Raw genomic sequence first — 19151 nt, forward strand, 5'->3', positions numbered from 1 at the left:
GTCTAAAGCGGTGGAGAGTCAAGCCCATTCTGCACCACATTACTCGAATCCCACCGCTACTGCAATTAATTATGGCTGCTGTGGCAAAACCCACCTGAAGTAAATGTAGCCATAAGAACATAAGAACGGCCATACTGGGTCAGACCAAAGGTCCATCTAGCCCAGTATCCTGTCTTCCTACAGTGGCCAATGCCAGGTGCCCCACAGGGAATGAACAGAACAGGTAATCAAGTGATCCATCCCCTGTCGCTCATTCTCATCTTCTGGCAAACAGAGGCAAGGGACACCATCCCTGCCCATTCTCTCTAATAGCCATTGATGGACCTATCCTCCATGAACTTATCTAGCGTTTTTTTGAACCTTGTTATAGTCTTGGCCTTCACAACATCCTCTGGCAAATACTTCCTTTGTTTGTTTGTTGCCAGCTTCATGAATGCAAAAGGCAACTACTGTGTAATCTCAAAACAAGTCTCTTCTATGGGTTGAATCCTGCCCTCATGACAAACACATCTCTGGTTTGTTTGTTCAGAGCTTCTCCTGCTGGTGTGTGGTCCTGATTCAAAGCCCCCTGCGTTTGGTAGTGATGTGATCTGCACTCTATTAATTCTGCCTGAATTTCATGCTGATCAAAATGTGGTCCCCCAGGTTCATGGGAGTCAAATAATGGGGGGGCCTTGATGAATTCTCTGTTGGCTTATATCCAAGCTCCCACTTGGGTGAAGGGTGAAGAAGAAAGTGACTGGTTTCAGAGTAACAGCCGTGTTAATCTGTATTCGCAAAAAGAAAAGGAGTACTTGTGGCACCTTAGAGACTAACCAATTTATTTGAGCATAAGCTTTCGTGAGCTACAGCTCACTTCATCGGATGCATACTGTGGAAACTGCAGAAGACATTATATACACAGAGACCATGAAAAACTACCTCCTCCCACCCCACTCTCCTGCTGGTAATAGCTTATCTAAAGTGATCACTCTCCTTACAATGTGTATGATAATCAAGTTGGGCCATTTCCAGCACAAATCCAGGTTTTCTCACCCTCCGCCCCCCCACACACAAACTCACTCTCCTGCTGGTAATAACCCATCCAAAGTGACCACTCTCTTTACAATGTGTATGATAATCAAGGTGGGCCATTTCCAGCACAAATCCAGGTTTTCTCACCCTCCGCCCCCCCCACACAAACTCACTCTCCTGCTGGTAATAGCCCATCCAAAGTGACCACTCTCTTTACAATGTGTATGATAATCAAGGTGGGCCATTTCCAGCACAAATCCAGGTTTTCTCACCCCCCTCCCCCTTTTTTTCAAAAACCACACACACAAACTCACTCTCCTGCTGGTAATAGTTCATCCAAAGTGACCACTCTCCCTACAATGTGCATGATAATCAAGGTGGGCCATTTCCAGCACAAATCCAGGTTTTCTCACCCCCCGCCGCCCCCCACACACAAACTCACTCTCCTGCTGGTAATAGCTCATCCAAACTGACCACTCTCCTTACAATGTGTATGATAATCAAGGTGGGCCATTTCCAGCATAAATCCAAGTTTAACCAGAACGTCTGGGGGAGGGGGGTAGGAAAAAACAAGGGGAAATAGGCTACCTTGCATAATGACTTAGCCACTCCCAGTCTCTATTTAAGCCTAAATTAATAGTATCCAATTTGCAAATGAATTCCAATTCAGCAGTTTCTCGCTGGAGTCTGGATTTGAAGTTTTTTTGTTTTAAGATAGCCGACCTTCATGTCTGTAATTGCGTGACCAGAGAGATTGAAGTGTTCTCCGACTGGTTTATGAATGTTATAATTCTTGACATCTGATTTGTGTCCATTTATTCTTTTACGTAGAGACTGTCCAGTTTGACCAATGTACATGGCAGAGGGGCATTGCTGGCACATGATGGCATATATCACATTGGTGGATGTGCAGGTGAACGAGCCTCTGATAGTGTGGCTGATGTTATTAGGCCCTGTGATGGTGTCCCCTGAATAGATATGTGGGCGCAGTTGGCAACGGGCTTTGTTGCAAGGATAGTTTCCTGGGTTAGTGGACCTACCTTCCACACAAACTTCCTCATGGCTGGAATTTACTAAAACTAGACAAGCCATTTACAACGCACACTTTGCTTCTCTACAAAAGAAAAAGGACACTAAACTTTCTAAACTACTACATGCTACAAGGGGCCACAGCAATGGTTCCCTCAACCCACCCAGCAATATTGTTAACCTATACAATTATACTCTCAGCCCAGCAGAAGAAGGTGTCCTATCTCGGGGCCTCTCCTTCTGCCCCTCCACTCCCACAAACATGATACAGTTCTGTGGTGACCTAGAATCCTGTTTTCGACGTCTCCGACTCAAGGAATATTTCCAACACACCTCTGAACAACATACTAACCCACAGAGACCTTCCTACCAAGACTACAAAAAGAAGGATTCTAGGTGGACTCCTCCTGAAGGTCGAAACAGCAGACTGGACTTCTACATAGAGTGCTTCCGCTGACGTGCACGGGCTGAAATTGTGGAAAAGCAGCATCACTTGCCCCATAACCTCAGCCGTGCAGAACACAATGCCATCCACAGCCTCAGAAACAACTCTGACATCATAATCAAAAAGGCTGACAAAGGAGGTGCTGTTGTCATCATGAATAGGTCGGAATATGAACAAGAGGCTGCTCGGCAGCTCTCCAACACCACTTTCTACAAGCCATTATGATCCCACTGAGAGTTACCAAAAGCAACTACAGCATTTGCTCAAGAAACTTTCTGAAAAAGCACAAGATCAAATCCGCACAGACACACCCCTGGAACCCCGACCTGGGATATTCTATCTACTACCTAAGATCCATAAACCTGGAAATCCTGGGCGCCCCATCATCTCAGGCATTGGCACCCTGACAGCAGGATTGTCTGGCTATGTAGACTCCCTCCTCAGGCCCTACGCTCCCAGCACTCCCAGCTACCTTCGAGACACCACTGACTTCCTGAGGAAACTACAATCCATCGGTGATCTTCCTGATAACACCATCCTGGCCACTATGGATGTAGAAGCCCTCTACACCAACATTCCACACAAAGATGGACTACAAGCCGTCAAGAACACTATCCCCGATAATGTCACAGCTAACCTGGTGGCTGAACTTTGTGACTTTATCCTTACCCATAAATATTTTACATTTGGGGACAATGTATACCTTCAGATCAGTGGCACTGCTATGGGAACCCGCATGGCCCCACAGTATGCCAACATTTTTATGGCTGATTTAGAACAACGCTTCCTCAGCTCTCGTCCCCTAACGCCCCTACTCTACTTGCGCTGTATTGATGACATCTTCATCATCTGGACCCATGGAAAAGAAGCCCTTGAGGAATTCCACCATGATTTCAACAATTTCCATCCCACCGTCAACCTCAGCCTGGTCCAGTCCACACAAGAGATCCACTTCCTGGACGCTACAGTGCTAATAAACAATGGTCATATAAACACCACCCTATACCGGAAACCTACTGACCGCTATTCCTACCTACATGCCTCCAGCTTTTACCCTGACCACACCACACGATCCATCGTCTACAGCCAAGCTGTGCAATACAACCACATTTGCTCCAACCCCTCAGACAGAGACAAACACCTACAAGATCTCTATCAAGCATTCTTACAACTACAATACCCACCTGCGGAAATGAAGAAACAGATTGATAGAGCCAGAAGAGTTCCCAGAAGTCACCTACTACAGGACAGGCCTATCAAAGAAAATAACAGAACGCCACTAGCGGTCACCTTCAGCCCCCAACTAAAACCCCTCCAACGCATTATTAAGGATCTACAACCTATCCTGAAGGATGACCCAGCACTCTCACAAATCTTGGGAGACAGGCCAGTCCTTGCCTACAGACAGCCCCCCAACCTGAAGCAAATACTCACCAACAACCACATACCACACAACACAACCACTAACCCAGGAACCTATCCTTGCAACAAAGCATGTTGCCAACTGTGCCCACATATCTATTCAGGGGACACCATCACAGGGCCTAATAACATCAGCCACACTATCAGAGGCTCGTTCACCTGCACATCCACCAATGTGATATATGCCATCATGTGCCAGCAATGCCCCTCTGCCATGTACATTGGTCAAACTGGACAGTCTCTACGTAAAAGAATAAATGGACACAAATCAGATGTCAAGAATTATAACATTCATAAACCAGTCGGAGAACACTTCAATCTCTCTGGTCACGCAATTACAGACATGAAGGTCGGCTATCTTAAAACAAAAAAACTTCAAATCCAGACTCCAGCGAGAAACTGCTGAATTGGAATTCATTTGCAAATTGGATACTATTAATTTAGGCTTAAATAGAGACTGGGAGTGGCTAAGTCATTTTGCAAGGTAGCCTATTTCCCCTTGTTTTTTCCTACCCCCCTCCCCCAGACGTTCTGGTTAAACTTGGATTTATGTTGGAAATGGCCCACCTTGATTATCATACACATTGTAAGGAGAGTGGTCGGTTTGGATGAGCTATTACCAGCAGGAGAGTGAGTTTGTGTGGGGGGGGCGGCGGGGGGTGAGAAAACCTGGATTTGTGCTGGAAATGGCCCACCTTGATTATCATGCACATTGTAGGGAGAGTGGTCACTTTGGATGAACTATTACCAGCAGGAGAGTGAGTTTGTGTGTGTATGGGGGTGGGGGGTGAGAAAACCTGGATTTGTGCTGGAAATGGCCCACCTTGATTTTCATACACATTGTAAGGAGAGTGGTCACTTTGGATAAGCTATTACCAGCAGGAGAGTGAGTTTGTGTGTGTGGTTTTTGAAAAAAAAGGGGGAGGGGGGTGAGAAAACCTGGATTTGTGCTGGAAATGGCCCACCTTGATTATCATACACATTGTAAAGAGAGTGGTCACTTTGGATGGGCTATTACCAGCAGGAGAGTGAGTTTGTGTGGGGGGGGCGGAGGGTGAGAAAACCTGGATTTGTGCTGGAAATGGCCCAACTTGATTATCATACACATTGTGAGGAGAGTGATCACTTTAGATAAGCTATTACCAGCAGGAGAGTGGGGTGGGAGGAGGTAGTTTTTCATGGTCTCTGTGTATATAATGTCTTCTGCAGTTTCCACAGTATGCATCCGATGAAGTGAGCTGTAGCTCACGAAAGCTTATGCTCAAATAAATTGGTTAGTCTCTAAGGTGCCACAAGTACTCCTTTTCTTTTTAAGAAAGTGACTGTTCACCAGGTGGGAAGTTTTCCATGCTCAATTAGGTCTAAAAATAATGTCTCTATCTGGCTCTCTTCTAATTTCAATACAGTGCCTAGCCTTATAAATTCTTGAGGATGTGACATTCTATGTTTCATCTATTCTTCATATACAAAATGTTTTTTCTCCATATTTCACTTTTGAAACTTTACAAGCTGTTAAGATTTCCATCCCTTCTGCTCCATTTCCCCACTAAAATTCTAGCACATACCATATGAATTGTTAACCCAAACACCTGCTACGCAAATGGTCCTTAAAGTTGGGTAAGCAATGGAAAGCTGAGGACTACAGAGCAAAACCAGGACTCTTTCACATACAGAGGGCCATGCACTGGGTTGCCAGGGACACCTACAAGCTTCAACATACCTCAAGGAGGCATAGAGGCATAGACCAGTAGGAAGGGACCTAGGAGAGGGTGTTAGCTTGTTTGCAGGTAACAAATGCTGACTGTATGGTACTCAAGAGCACGGTTCGGAACCCAGTGGCTTGGAACTCGATGGAGTGGGTGGGCCTGGGATCCCCTACCCATCCCTGCTCCTACTGCCATGGACTCTAACCACGAGGTGGGGCTACTGCTGCAGAATGTAGCCACTTAACAAGGACCAATAATACTTGCTGCAGTGCAATGCAAAAAAAAACAAATAAAAAATGTTTTCTTTAGCGGCTCTTTACATCAGCTCTTATCTAGAGCAGAGTGACATTTTTCTACCAAACCCTTTTTTCAGTTAAAAATGGAGATGTATTGATACCAAAATGTTTCATGAATTCATGTCAGTTTAGCTGAATCATTTATTTTAAAATCCCGCCCCCCCCCAAAAAAAATCAAAACATGTCATTTTGATATTTTCAAAATGAAATACTTTGAGTTTTTGGTTCGAAACAACTTGTCATCTAAGCTTTTCCTGTAATTTTTGTGACAGGGTCAGGCTAGATGGCCTCAAGAGAGTGGTCGAAGGTAGATACATTAGTTCCAGGTTAATCAGGTCCCTTTTCCCTGGGTAAGATAACAGGGACTATTCCAGAAAACTCAGGAACTTTCTAGAACTAATAAAGGCAGGCAGGCTAATTAGGACACCTGTAGCCAATTGGGAAGCTTCTAGAATTAATTAAGGCTAATCAGGACACCTGGTTTAAAAAGGCTGTCACTCCAGTTAGTGAGGTGTGCGCATAAGGAGCTGGGAGTGAGAGGATGTGCTGCTGGAGGACTGACGAGCACAAGCATTATCAGACATCAGGAGGAAGGTCCTGTGATGAGGACAAAGAAGGTGTTGGGAGGAGGCCATGGGGAAATAGCCCAGGGAGTTGTAGCTGTCGCACAGCTGTTCCAGGAGGCACTCTAGACTGCTGCAGTCCACAGGGCCCTGGGCTGGAACCCGGGGTAGAGGGCGGGCCCAGGTTCCCCCCAAACCTCTCAATTCCTGACCCAACACAAGAGCTTCCACTAGAGGTGAAGGTCTCTGAGCTGGTCCCTGACCCACGTGGTGGATCGGCAGAAACTGCGGGGATTGTTCTTACTCTTTTTTCCCCATGCTGGCCAGTGATGAAGTTATCTGAGTGAACGGCAGATTTGAGCCATGAAAGTGGCCAAACTGATGGCTGCCGTGAATCTCTGAGGCAAGCAAAATCCGCCAATAAGCGCAGGACCCACCAAGGTAGAGGAGGAACTTTGTCACATTTTATTTTTAAAAAATCCAAAAACATAAAAAAGGACCAAACTCAAAATGCAACACCTTTTGGGGGATCAAGCAAGACATTTTGTTCAACCTGAAATTATTATCAATTATTATTATTATATGCTGAAAATTTTGAAAATTTTCATTTTTGGTCTGAATCAAAACAACCTCCTTCCCCCACTTTTCAAAATTGCCAGTGCATCAAAAAATCCATTATTCATTGAACTCTGCTCTTCACAATACGAATGTGTGAGCAATGTTCCACATCCTTATATGTGAGTAGGTGGTTCTGTACCTCAGTAAATATCTCTCTCTATATGTACCCATAAATATTTTTATAGAGAGTTTTTGTAACAACAGCATTCGTTTCTTTACTCCACCCTCAGTACGCAGCATACCGTTGCCCTCTCCAAAAGTTCTGTCGGTGACAACATGGAACATGGGGGTGTTGCCATTTTACACAGATTCTGTGGCATTTTTACTGTTCAATATAGGATCTCCCAGATGCAAGTCGTCTGGACTGATCTAAACACAGACTGACACAGTAGAACTTGCAATGTGAGCATTTATTGGAATTTAAGAGTATATATGTTAACTTCAAATCCCTCCTTAAAATTCTTCTTTGCCATGAGGCGTCAAAAAACTTGAGAGGAGTTAGACGCCTATTGTGTTGACCAATATTGTCTCCTTGTTTCATTGCACTCCCCACCTCGGTCTGTCCTGCAAAAGTCAATGAAGGCTGTCATGTTTTCGTTCTGGTTTTCTTCAATCTTTTTGAAATCTCTAGCTCTTGAAACTAGGCAGATGTCATCTGCAGACTTGAATGGCCTTGAGACTGTTGGAGGTAGATAATTCATGAATATGTTGAAAAAAGTTGGAATGTGAAAATTTGGACCCCTGATGGTGTCCGTTCTTCTGGATCCTTCATGTGCTCAGTTTATTGCCTACTGTTTCTGGAATTGTCTATTTTAAAACATCATTTCCGTAGCTATACCAACCTGTCAAGGTAACATCTTTAACATCTTAACCAGCAGGCCATATCATATGCTGCTGTCAAATCATGAAATACAGGCCCTATTGGAAGAAGTGGAGACTTAAGCCCAATGTGTCAAAGACAGCACCGAGGTAGCTCAGAAAACTAAGAGCAGAAATGGCCTCCTGAATAAGCTTGCGGGCTTAACTTGGGGTGTGCACATGTGCAAACATTATGCAACTTGCTCTAGCTGCCTGCTACTCAGTTGAAGAATGCTGTGCTCTTCTGTGGTTAAACTGTGACCACACAAGGCTAGTTGACGTACAATTGAATCAAACAATGACAATAATAACAGGGGCTATGAGACCAATAAACACCTCTCTAATAGCCTGCCTCCTAATGTCATGCATTATATTGCAGAAAAGAATCTCCTTGACAAAAGCTAGAAGATGCCATAACTACCACTTTTTAAAGATATATGGGAAGCACCTCACCACAGACTCATCAGCAGAGGACCAATCTGGATTATGTTGCTGCCATCTCTATGGCAGACACTTCCACATTGTGGTGAGCGGAATGGGAATGAGCTGCTCTTTCTGTGAGAAACTCTATCCTCATCGCTCAGCCTGATGAGAGACTGCCTGGCTTCGAGCTGCCATGCTACCTCTGGTGAAAGCTCAGTCATTTCAGATGTGGGGTGGTGAGGTGTGTGGCAAATGACCACACCTGGGGACTGAGGAACAGCTACCTGTGTAACTGTGGATGCCACACACCTACTGAATGGCTGCTCATCTCATGCTGCTCTATTGGGAATACTTTCCAGACTCTGCACTGCTAACTGTGAGGCTATTGAATGGCTACAACTTGAGATATCTATTTAAGCCCTTTTGACATTTTGTTTTTGATTTCTACATCTCTGTTTTATCTACCTAGTTTAGAGTTTGTATTTTGAACTTTTTTGCATCTTTATTATACCACTTGTGCATTTGTTAATAATAGTTGGTATGTCTGTATCCATTGAACTATGGCTCACACTCATGCCATTTACCCCATTTGGAGTTGACAAGGTATTACATCAGATAGCTCTGGAGTGCTGGACTGCTCTGTGGATCTGGGATAGCACGTGGAGCTGGACCTCCATGTGGGACTGAGATACCACATGAGTCTGGGCTACCATGTGGATTTGGGCTGCCGTGTGGTTCCTGATGGTGGTTTTACTACCACTCCACACACACACAAACACACACAAGGATGCAGACACACACGTCCTTCCTACCACATGAGCTACATGAGGGAATTTAAGATACTCATTTCTGTCCATTAGCTTTGGATCATGAGTTCATACTTATTTGTTTGTTAAGTGCAAACAGTTTATAGTCCAGATAACAGTGTCCTAATTGCACAAACACTTACGCACATGGTTCATTCTACAAATAGTTTCATTCTTGGGTATGTTTCCAATCAGAAATCTCCCTTAACTCAAAACAGCACGATGTGGGACCATGTAACTGATCTCTTCTTCTCTTCCTTCTCCCCAGAACCACTGAATCATAGAAAGGACATTTGCAAAGAAGCTATGGGGAATAATGCCATGAGGACCCACTGCTGTCACTCTCACTGCTGTCACTATAAGAGTTTTGGGGCTTTTCAGGTGCATTTTGCTATCCTCCACTATATATGATACAAGGTAGCATGTGGGTCCACGTGTATTGACTGGAAAGACTAGCCAGAGATTATATTTTCTCCTTGTTGTTCTGCATTGGCCATTTGTGTCACTAGAGCAAGCTCCTGGAAGCTCATCCATGCCTTTACTTCCTGTAGTCTAGATTGCTATACATCCCTGTTTGCTGGCCCACTGAATAAAGTGATCCTATAACTTCAGCTTGTTCCATATTCCATTACCAGGCTGCCTAAGAATCATGCGATAAAACATGTCTTATGGCAATTTTTAGCATGCTGGCACTAGCTGATGGCCAAGCAAATGATTGATGTCATGATTATGTTGGTGATAATAATCATTCTTTGTGGATACAGTTCTGATCCAATCTGGGATCTGATCTCCATGTACACTCTGCCTCGCTTATTGGATGCAGATAGTCCCCTTCTGGGATAATAGCATGCTCTCGTCCTCTCAATAGCTAAGTGTAGGGCAAAGATCCAAAATAAGGGAAACAATATTTCTGCAGATTTAAAATAATGCAAGATCAATTTATTTGTAATATATAACATTGCTTACAATGTCCCAAAATGTATCAATTAAAAATAATGTGTAACCCATACATTGCATTCATTAGTGGATTAGTCCTGCAAGGCTGGCTTTGATCCAGCAAAATACTTGAGTAGAAAAATAGGTGTTAATAATAAATATAGATTATTTTTCTAACTGCCAGTCCTGCAAACTAAAACTGGGATCTGAAAATCAACCCATATTCTTTCTAGCTCGTGCATAATCATACATGACAAGGATTCTGCTACTGTAGTTTAGGGCTTGATCCTTTTGTGACTGAGGTCAGTGGGAAGCTTTCCATTAATTTCAACAGGAGTTGGATGAAGGCCTTAGTCAACAATTATGCTGATGCCATGCATGCCAGAATAGAATCCAGATCACAATCTCAAAGGTATTTTGGTTCTGCAGGGCTAGCTGGAACCAAAAGCAGTAGACTTTTAGGTGTTGGTCAGTAAAATAAGCAGATGCATTGAATGAGTAGTTGCCAGTCATAATGTAGTCCCTTTTCTAACCATGACTATGTTTAATGCAGAAGAGGATTAATTTCTTTTTCACAAAGTTGGGGAGCTATGTTCGATGCAAATAAGAACATAAGAATGGTTACACTGGGTCAGATCAATGGTCTATCTAGCCCAGTACCCTGTCTTCTGACAGTGGCCAGTTCCAGATGCTTCAGAGGAAATGAACAGAACAGGGCAATTTATTGAGTGATCCATCCCCTGTTGTCCAGTGGCAGCTTCTGGCAGTCAGAGGCTCAGGGACACCAGAGCATGAGGTTGCATCCCTGACCATCTAGGCTAATAGCCATTGCTAGACCTATCCCTCATGAACTGATCTAATTCTTTTTAGAACCCAGCGATACTTTTGGTCTTCACAACATCCCCTGGCAATGAGTTCCACAGGTTGACTGTGCACTGTGTGAATAAGTACTTCCTTTTGTTTGTTTTAAACCTGCTGCTTATTAATTTCATTAGGTGACCCCTGGTCTTTTGTTATGTGAAAGGGTAAATAACACTGCCTTATTCACTTTCTTCACACCATCCGTGAATATATAGACCTCTATCATATCCTCCCTTAGTCAACTCTTTTCTAAGATGAATAGTCCCAGTCTTTTTAATCTCTCCTCATGTGGAAGCTGTTCCATGTCCCTCATCATTTTTGTTGCCATTCTCTGTATTCTAATATATTTCAAATTTTGGGTCCTTTTACTGCTTTTTTTGTAATTTTGGATATACATATAGATTTAGCCTCTATTATGGCGCTTTTAAACTAGTTTCCATGCAGTTTGCAGGCATTTCACTCTTGTGACTGGTCCTTTTAATTGCCATTTAACTAGCTTCTTCATTTTTGTGTAGTTTCCCTTTTTGAAGTTAAATGCTACTGTGGTGGGTTTTTTGCTTCCCGCACCCACAAGGATGTTAAATGTAATTACATTATGGTAATTGCTCTTACCAAGCTGTTTAGCTACATTCACGTCTTTGACCATATCCTGTGCACCACTTAGGACTAAATCAAGAATTGCCTCTCCCCTCATGGGTTCCAGGACTAGCTGCTCCAAGAAGCACTCATTAATGATGTCTAGAAACTTTATCTCTGCATCTCTTCCTGAGGTGACAAAAATGGGAAAAGTTACATGTGGTGTCTAACAGATCTGGGACCCTTTTAGAAACTAGCATGGTGTTCATTTTCTCTTTCTCAGTGGAGAGTGTGAACTCATGTCTACCTTCATTACTGACTTCACTTCATTTCATGATAACTCTGCAAAGCACGGCAGGTTACCAAGCAACCAACAGCTGTCACCAAGGGTATCTGTGACAAATGCACTCCTGACACAGACATGTCATAACATCATGTGTTAAATTCTCAGGGTTGGTGCAGTTGCCATAGTCATTCCGAGTGATGGCTTTTGGCTGGCACACTAAAACTACCTGACACTTGAGGGAACTAAAGAAATGAGTCACTTTGCAGTTAAACCAGTTATAGATTCATATATGGACAAGGAACACATAGACTGACAATAGGGATAATATGTCAAGCAGGACACTGTGTACTGCATAACTCCAGGGACCCAGAATTTCCTGCAGAATCTGTCCCTTAGCTGGTTATTTTGCTCTGGAATCTCAGTGTTCAGTTTTTTAAAAAAATGAAGTTTTCATTCACTGTGACAAGCTGACCAGTGTTTACCAAGTGCAAACTGGAGAAATCATGTTTGCTGGTGTCTTCAGGCATCCTGAAACAATAGCTCTGAGAGATGTGAACTGCCCACATACATATACCTCTGTGGGGTACCTTTGAGGCCACTCTTGGAAGACGGGATACTGAGCTAGATGGACATTTGGTCTGACCCAGTATGGCCGTTCTTATATTCTAATGTTCTTATGAAACCCTTAAAATGACCACAAAATGTCAACACTGATAGCTATTTATTACTGGTCCTTTTTGCTGGAACATGCACTGATTGTGCTTAACCAAAAATCCCAAACTGCTTTGTATACTTTCTGAGGTACCAAAAGCTTCAATCATTCCCCATCCAGCTACCAAAAATGCGAGCTCCCCCATGACAAATTCTACAATGCAGGTATGTTTGTTCAGTACAAAATTCTGCCACACGAATAAAACAGGAAAATGAAGGGCAGAACAAGACATACTGAAATTAGTATCAGATTAAATTACACAAGGAATACGAGGCCAATTGCATTATTTATTGGTATATTTAATTAAATAAAAATCTTCATTTGTACAACTTGTTTGTATGGAAGCTTGCAAATGTTGAGAACAGAAAGAAGGTTGTAGCAATATACCTGACACTTAGTGTTTAAGGACAGTATTAGCAAATAAATACATGGCTCACAATAAGTGACCTAATAAGATGTCGATTCAAGCTGCCATTGTATACTAAAGTTTCTTGAAGTATTACAACATTAAAGTGTGCGCCTAACTTCTGTGCATTAAAACATTTAGTCAAGAAAATATTTTCACTTGTTTAAAAACAGGTGTTTTCAGATTCTGTGTTGTATTTCTGATCGTTAAATCAACTTATATACTTTTGTTTCAAGGTGCTAATGTTCAAGTTATATGAGCCATAGAATCATAGAATCACAGGACTGAAACGGACCTCAAGAGGTCATCTAGTCCGGTCCCCTGAACTCAAGGCAGGACTAAATATTATCTAGAGCAGTGGTTCCCAAACTTATTCCGTTGCTTGTACAGGGAAAGCCCTTGGCGGGCCAGGCTGGTTTGTTTACCTGCCACGTCCGCAGGTTCGGCCCATTGCAGCTCCCAGTAGCCGCGGTTCGCTGCTCCGGGCCAATGGGAGCTGCTGGAAGCGGCGCGGGCTGAGGGACGTGCTGGCCGCCGCTTCCAGCAGCTCCCATTGGCCTGGAACAGCGAACGGCGGCCACTGGGATCCGTGATCGGCTGAACCTGTGGATGCGGCAGGTAAACAACCCGACTTGGCCCGCCAGAGGCTTTCCCTGCACAAGTGGCAGAACAAGTTTGGGAACCACTGATCTAAACCAGGTGTTTGTCTAACCTGCTCTTAAAAATCTTCAATGATGGAGATTCCACAACCTCCCTAGGCAATTTAGTCCAGTGCTTAACCACCCTGACAGTTAGGAAGTTTTTCTAATGTCCAACCTAAAACTCCCGTGCTGCAATTTGAGCTCATTGCTTCTTGTCCTATCCTCAGAGGTTAAGAAGAACCATGTTTCTCCCTCCTCCTTGCAACAACCTTTTATGTACTTGAAAACTGTTATAATGTCCCCTCTCAGTCTTCTCTTCTCCAGACTAAACAAACCCAATTTTTTCAATCTTCCTTCATAGGTCATGTTTTCTAGACCTTTAATCATTTTTCAGAGTAGCAGCCATGTTAGTCTGTATTCGCAAAAAGAAAAGGAGTACATTATCACTACAAAAGGATTTCCCCCCCCCCCCCCCCCCGCTCTCCTGCTGGTAACAGCTCACCTTAAGTGGTCGCTCTCATTACAGTGTGTATGGTAACACCCATTGTTTCATGTTCTCTATGTATATAAATCTCCCCACTGTATTTTCCACTGAATGCATCCGATGAAGTGAGCTGTAGTTCACGAAAGCTTATGCTCAAATAAATTTGTTAGTCTCTAAGGTGCTACAAGTACTCTTTTTCTTTAATCATTTTTGTTGCTCTTCTCTGGACTCTCTTCAATTTGTCCACCTCTTTCCTAAAATGTGGCACCCAGAACTAGACACAGTAGTGCAGTTGAGGCCTAATCAGCACGGAGTAGAGAGATTTGTTCTACAGCCCGATGGCTTTTAGCTTATGCGGTAGAGGCTCATACATTTAGCTTCAGAGGTCCCAGGTTCTATGCCGACGACCGGTGACTGTCGGCATTACTAGTAGGGGCTCGTCCAGGATTTCAACTGGGAAGTTTCTGAAGCCCGGGATGCGCTTCCTCAGCTAAGTGTGGTGTTCTGTCCCATCTAGTGGCACCGAGACCACTTAGAGAGAGAGAGAGAGAGAGAGATTAATGAGTCTGCTCAACATCCTTAACTAACAGCCAATTAACATTTAGCTAATGAAATAGAGACTCATGCACTAAGCTCCAGAGGTCCCAGGTTTGATTATCGCCACCTATGAGCGCGATCTGTTGGTGTTACATCTTACTTACAAGACTCCTGCTAATACATCCCACAATGATGTTCACTTTTTTTGCAACAGTGTCACACTGTCGACTCATATTTAGCTTATGGTCCTCTATAACCTTCAGATCCCTTTCTGCAGTACTCCTTCCTAGGCAGTCATTTCCCATTTTGTATGTGACCAACTGATTGTTCCTTCCTAAGTGGAGTATTTTGCATTTGTCGTTATTGAATTTCATCCTATTTATTTCAGACCATTTCTCCAGTCTGTCCAGATTATTTTGAATTTTAATCCTATCCTCCAAAGCACTTGCAACACCTCCCAGCTTGGTATCGTTGGCAAACTTTATAAGTGTACTCTCTATACCAGTATCTAAATCATTGATGAAGATATTGAACAGAACAGGACCCAGAACCGATCCCTGCGGGACCCCATTTGATATGCCCTTCTAGCATGACTGTGAACCACTGATAATTACTCTCTGGGAAGAGTTTTCCAACCAGTTTAGCACCTACCTTATAGTAGCTCCATCTAGGTTGCATTCCCCCCATGTAAACATGGTCTTTCATGGCTGTATAACGTATTAAAATATTTCTAGTACCTCTTGCAAATAAGAAACTGAAATTCAGTAACTTTATAAAAAGGTTGTGCATATTATTTGATCACTTTTATTAAATCCTACATTAAGATCCACCTGAAGTGTGCTAATCCTAAATGAAAAGGAAATAAAGACTTATGTATCAGTGTTTTCCATGGGTTACTTTCTTCTCTCTGTAGAGAACTTTATGCACAACATACAGCTTGATAATAACCATATTTGGATTCAGCACACCCTAAATATCTTAAAAAAGATTTGTTACCAACTTTTCACAGAAAATGTCTCCTAAAGTTAACTTTTCTGAAAAACCCATTTGTGGTTTACTCCTCTGTCTCAGCAACTCTTGTCAGACCTGGCATACTCCCTACATCTCACAAACTGGTGTAATGATATTTATTTAAAGGGTGACATATAAATATATCATTTGAAATCTAGTAACACCGTCATCATTAATGTCACTGTGAAATGTTTGTAACAGCTCTGTAGGTTATGGATACTTATGGATACTCGCTATTATTGTGTCCTGCATACTGTAAACACACAAAGCTGGCAAGACAGGTTTCTTCTGTATAAGGAGGAAAGAAAATGCCCTGTCCAGGAAAGAGGGCTCTGACCTGCTGCCTCTGGGTCAGCCAGTGGCTAAGCTTCCTGCAGCATTGTAAGGGGCGAGGGGTGACTGTAAGAGCAACCCAGTGTCAGAGGGCAAGGGGCTCACTGATATCAGGTAATGAGTGGCAGCTGGCATGAGCAATTCAGTGTACCCTGCCTCACTATGGATATAATCTGCCCTAAAATATGTCATGTAATATGGCATTGAAAAACTAATAACTCACTGATCATTTATATTCTTGTGTGATGTCTGCAGATGGTGTGGTATTGAGGGTTATGGATATAGGCTGGAATGATGGCTAAAATGTGTTTAAGCCAGGCATGTCAGGGATTTGGTAAATAAGTCTGCTCTAGACACAGGAATGTATATTTGCTTCTCTGACCAGCCCAGTCACCAGGCAGAGACAATGAAGGTCGATTTACATATTAGGTAAACAAAGCTAACAAGCAGGGAAGGAGACAGCTTCCTGCAGGGAAGAGAAACTTTATCTGGGCTATAGAGATGCTGTGTCTGAACCTCAAGTGATAAGCAATTGAACCAACCGATTGTATGTAATATTACTGTATTACAAAAGTTTATTGAGTGAGGTGCTTTCGGAAAGCTTCTGACATGCTGGTTGTCAATATAACTGTAAAATGTATGTATTAATACTATATATGGTATTATGGATATTCATTGATATTAGGCTTTACAGTCTGTGTCCAAACAAAGGCAGAAACAGGTCTCTTCCAGGCAGGAGGGAACATCAAAACTATTTACTTGTCTGCTATGTAAACTAAACAAGGTGAAATCAAAAAAATGAAAGTGCCATTTACATTCAGCAGATGGGAAGCCAACAGCAAGGGAAAAAGAGTATGAGGTCATTCTGCCTCTTGAAGCAAAGTAATTGAACTTTGGAAGATATAAGCAAAGATAGAAGCCATCTTTGGCATCCACCCCTAGGCAGACACAAGCTTGCAAGCTGAGAAAAATGGGTCCTTCAACCAAGAGTGTGGGAGTGGTAAGGTTGCTTAAAACTGAATATAGGTGAGAAATCTGCTTAGGCAAAGATCTTTCACCTTGGAAGACAAGGAAACCCAGGCCCTTGTGCTCCTGTGGAAGGTCCTGGCTGAGAGAAAGTCAGCCCTGGCTGGAAAGAAGAGAGATTGGTAAGAAATCTACCTTGAACCCAGGTTGTAGCTTGTTAAGTCTTAGTCCCTAAAAAGCATTGGTCTCTTTCATTCATTTGTAACCATCTCCACTTTTATTTCTTTTACTTGCCATCACTTAACTTATGTACTATAGTTCATTAAAAATATTATTTTTACTATAAAGCAATTCAGTGCTGTGTTTGAAGGGAAGAGTGTATTTACCCCAGTTAAGTTAATAAGATGTAACAGGCTTTTGTCTCTTTGAAGGAGCAACAAATCTTACTATTTCTCTGAGCTGTCCAGGTGAGGGCTGGACATTTCAGGACATACGGTTTAGGGGAAATTCAGGACTTGGAGTGTGTTGGGGTCACTTTGCCGGTTGTAACCAAGGCTGGTGGAAGCCAGAGTTGGGCTGTAGACAAGCTGCTGCCTTTGGAGCTGCTGACCCAGGGCTGTCTAGCACACAGACACCCGAAGTGTGACCTGCATGCTGGTAGGGTGGCTTTGAGCATCCAAGGCTGGACCTTAGAGGAGTAAAGCATTGTAAGGCACCCAGGGTTGCAGAGCAAGTGGCAACACAACCCTTTACTGATCTGCATTGCACCCCTAATGCTGTGACATCCTATTTGGATCCTATTGTTAAAAGGCTTTAATTACAGTGTCCAACACAATGGAGTTCTGAGCCCCTTGGGGGCTTCCGTAATATAAATGAGGTCACAATGATCTGCAGCAAGAATCAAGATGAAAAGTCCTCGTTGTGCTTTTCTGCTTCTGCTGCCATTCTATATATTCTGAGCATGTAATCAGATACAGATATCAGATGATAGCTGGAGGATCAATACAGTTCTATTAGTGCGAATACCTATCTGCATCTAGATAAGTTGCACAGTGTAACAATCACTGTAAAATGTATGCCTTGCCAGCAAATTGAAATGTTTAAATCATGAAGTTTCTGGGTATAAATTCTTTTTTACAGAAAAGAAAAAGAAAAGACAAATAGTTATGTATATCCACCTCCTATTGAACTCTCTATTCAAAACAGGATATGGGTATGTGACACTCTTGAAACAAACATCACACATCTCAGAGCTAGCTCCAGCCCTTAGATGCTAAACTGACTGAATCATTTTCAATATAGACTTAAGCTGTACCAAAGATTGCTTTAGATCTTCTTCACACTTTTCTGGGACTTGCTTAACAAATGAATGATGCATAGAGGGTCCTCTGCAAAAGTGCCTTCACAAACTGATCAACTTAAAAGTCAACCATAAACTGGCTATAGCAAAAAATTCTGCTCACTAATATTAGTGTGCATTACGATAACTCCACAGAAGTCAAACGACACATGCTGGATTTTTGCCAGTGTCACTGACAGCAGAGTCTGGCCCTATGTGTTTTAAATGACTGTCACTTTTAGTAGTGGAACAAAATAAGGAGATCCTTCTTCATTGTGCTCTTTGTTTATATTTTATAGTATCAGAAAGAAGAGTGGTAGGTTATACTTTAAAATATCTTCATTATTTATTATTATTGTTAGCTTGTACTTATACAGAGCCTTTCATTCCAAAAGATCCTAAGGTGCAAGCAGCTATGGACCGGATGATGTTACTCTTTCTCATCCTGAGACATATCGTACTCTGCAATTAGTTCCACTGACTTCAATGAGGCTTTGAAGTAAGTGCTCTGTAATGTGGGTAAAGGGTTCACACTTTATCCCTATGTAAATCCAGGCATCACTTCCTCAGCTGTGCAGAACAACTGGTACACAGGACCCTAATAGTGGAGGAAGGTGGATTTGGTCACAACTGATCCTCCAGTCTGATCTCCTGCATAAACACAGACCAAACTATTCTACCCACTCCAATAAGACTGGAAGGATGAAGGTATGTCTGGATAGCCTTGGCAGTGCAGAGAAGAGTTTTAAATCTGAAGCAGTGAAGAAGCAGGATTTAAAGAGGAGTGTGAGGAAATCAGAAAGATGTCCTATGTAGATCATGTGACTGCTCTAATCGAAAAAAGGTCCAAACACACAGAACTGCATGGAACTAATTATTTGGA

This window comes from Caretta caretta, chromosome 3, assembly GCF_965140235.1.
Source record: "Caretta caretta isolate rCarCar2 chromosome 3, rCarCar1.hap1, whole genome shotgun sequence".
NCBI classification, from domain to species: domain Eukaryota; kingdom Metazoa; phylum Chordata; order Testudines; family Cheloniidae; genus Caretta; species Caretta caretta.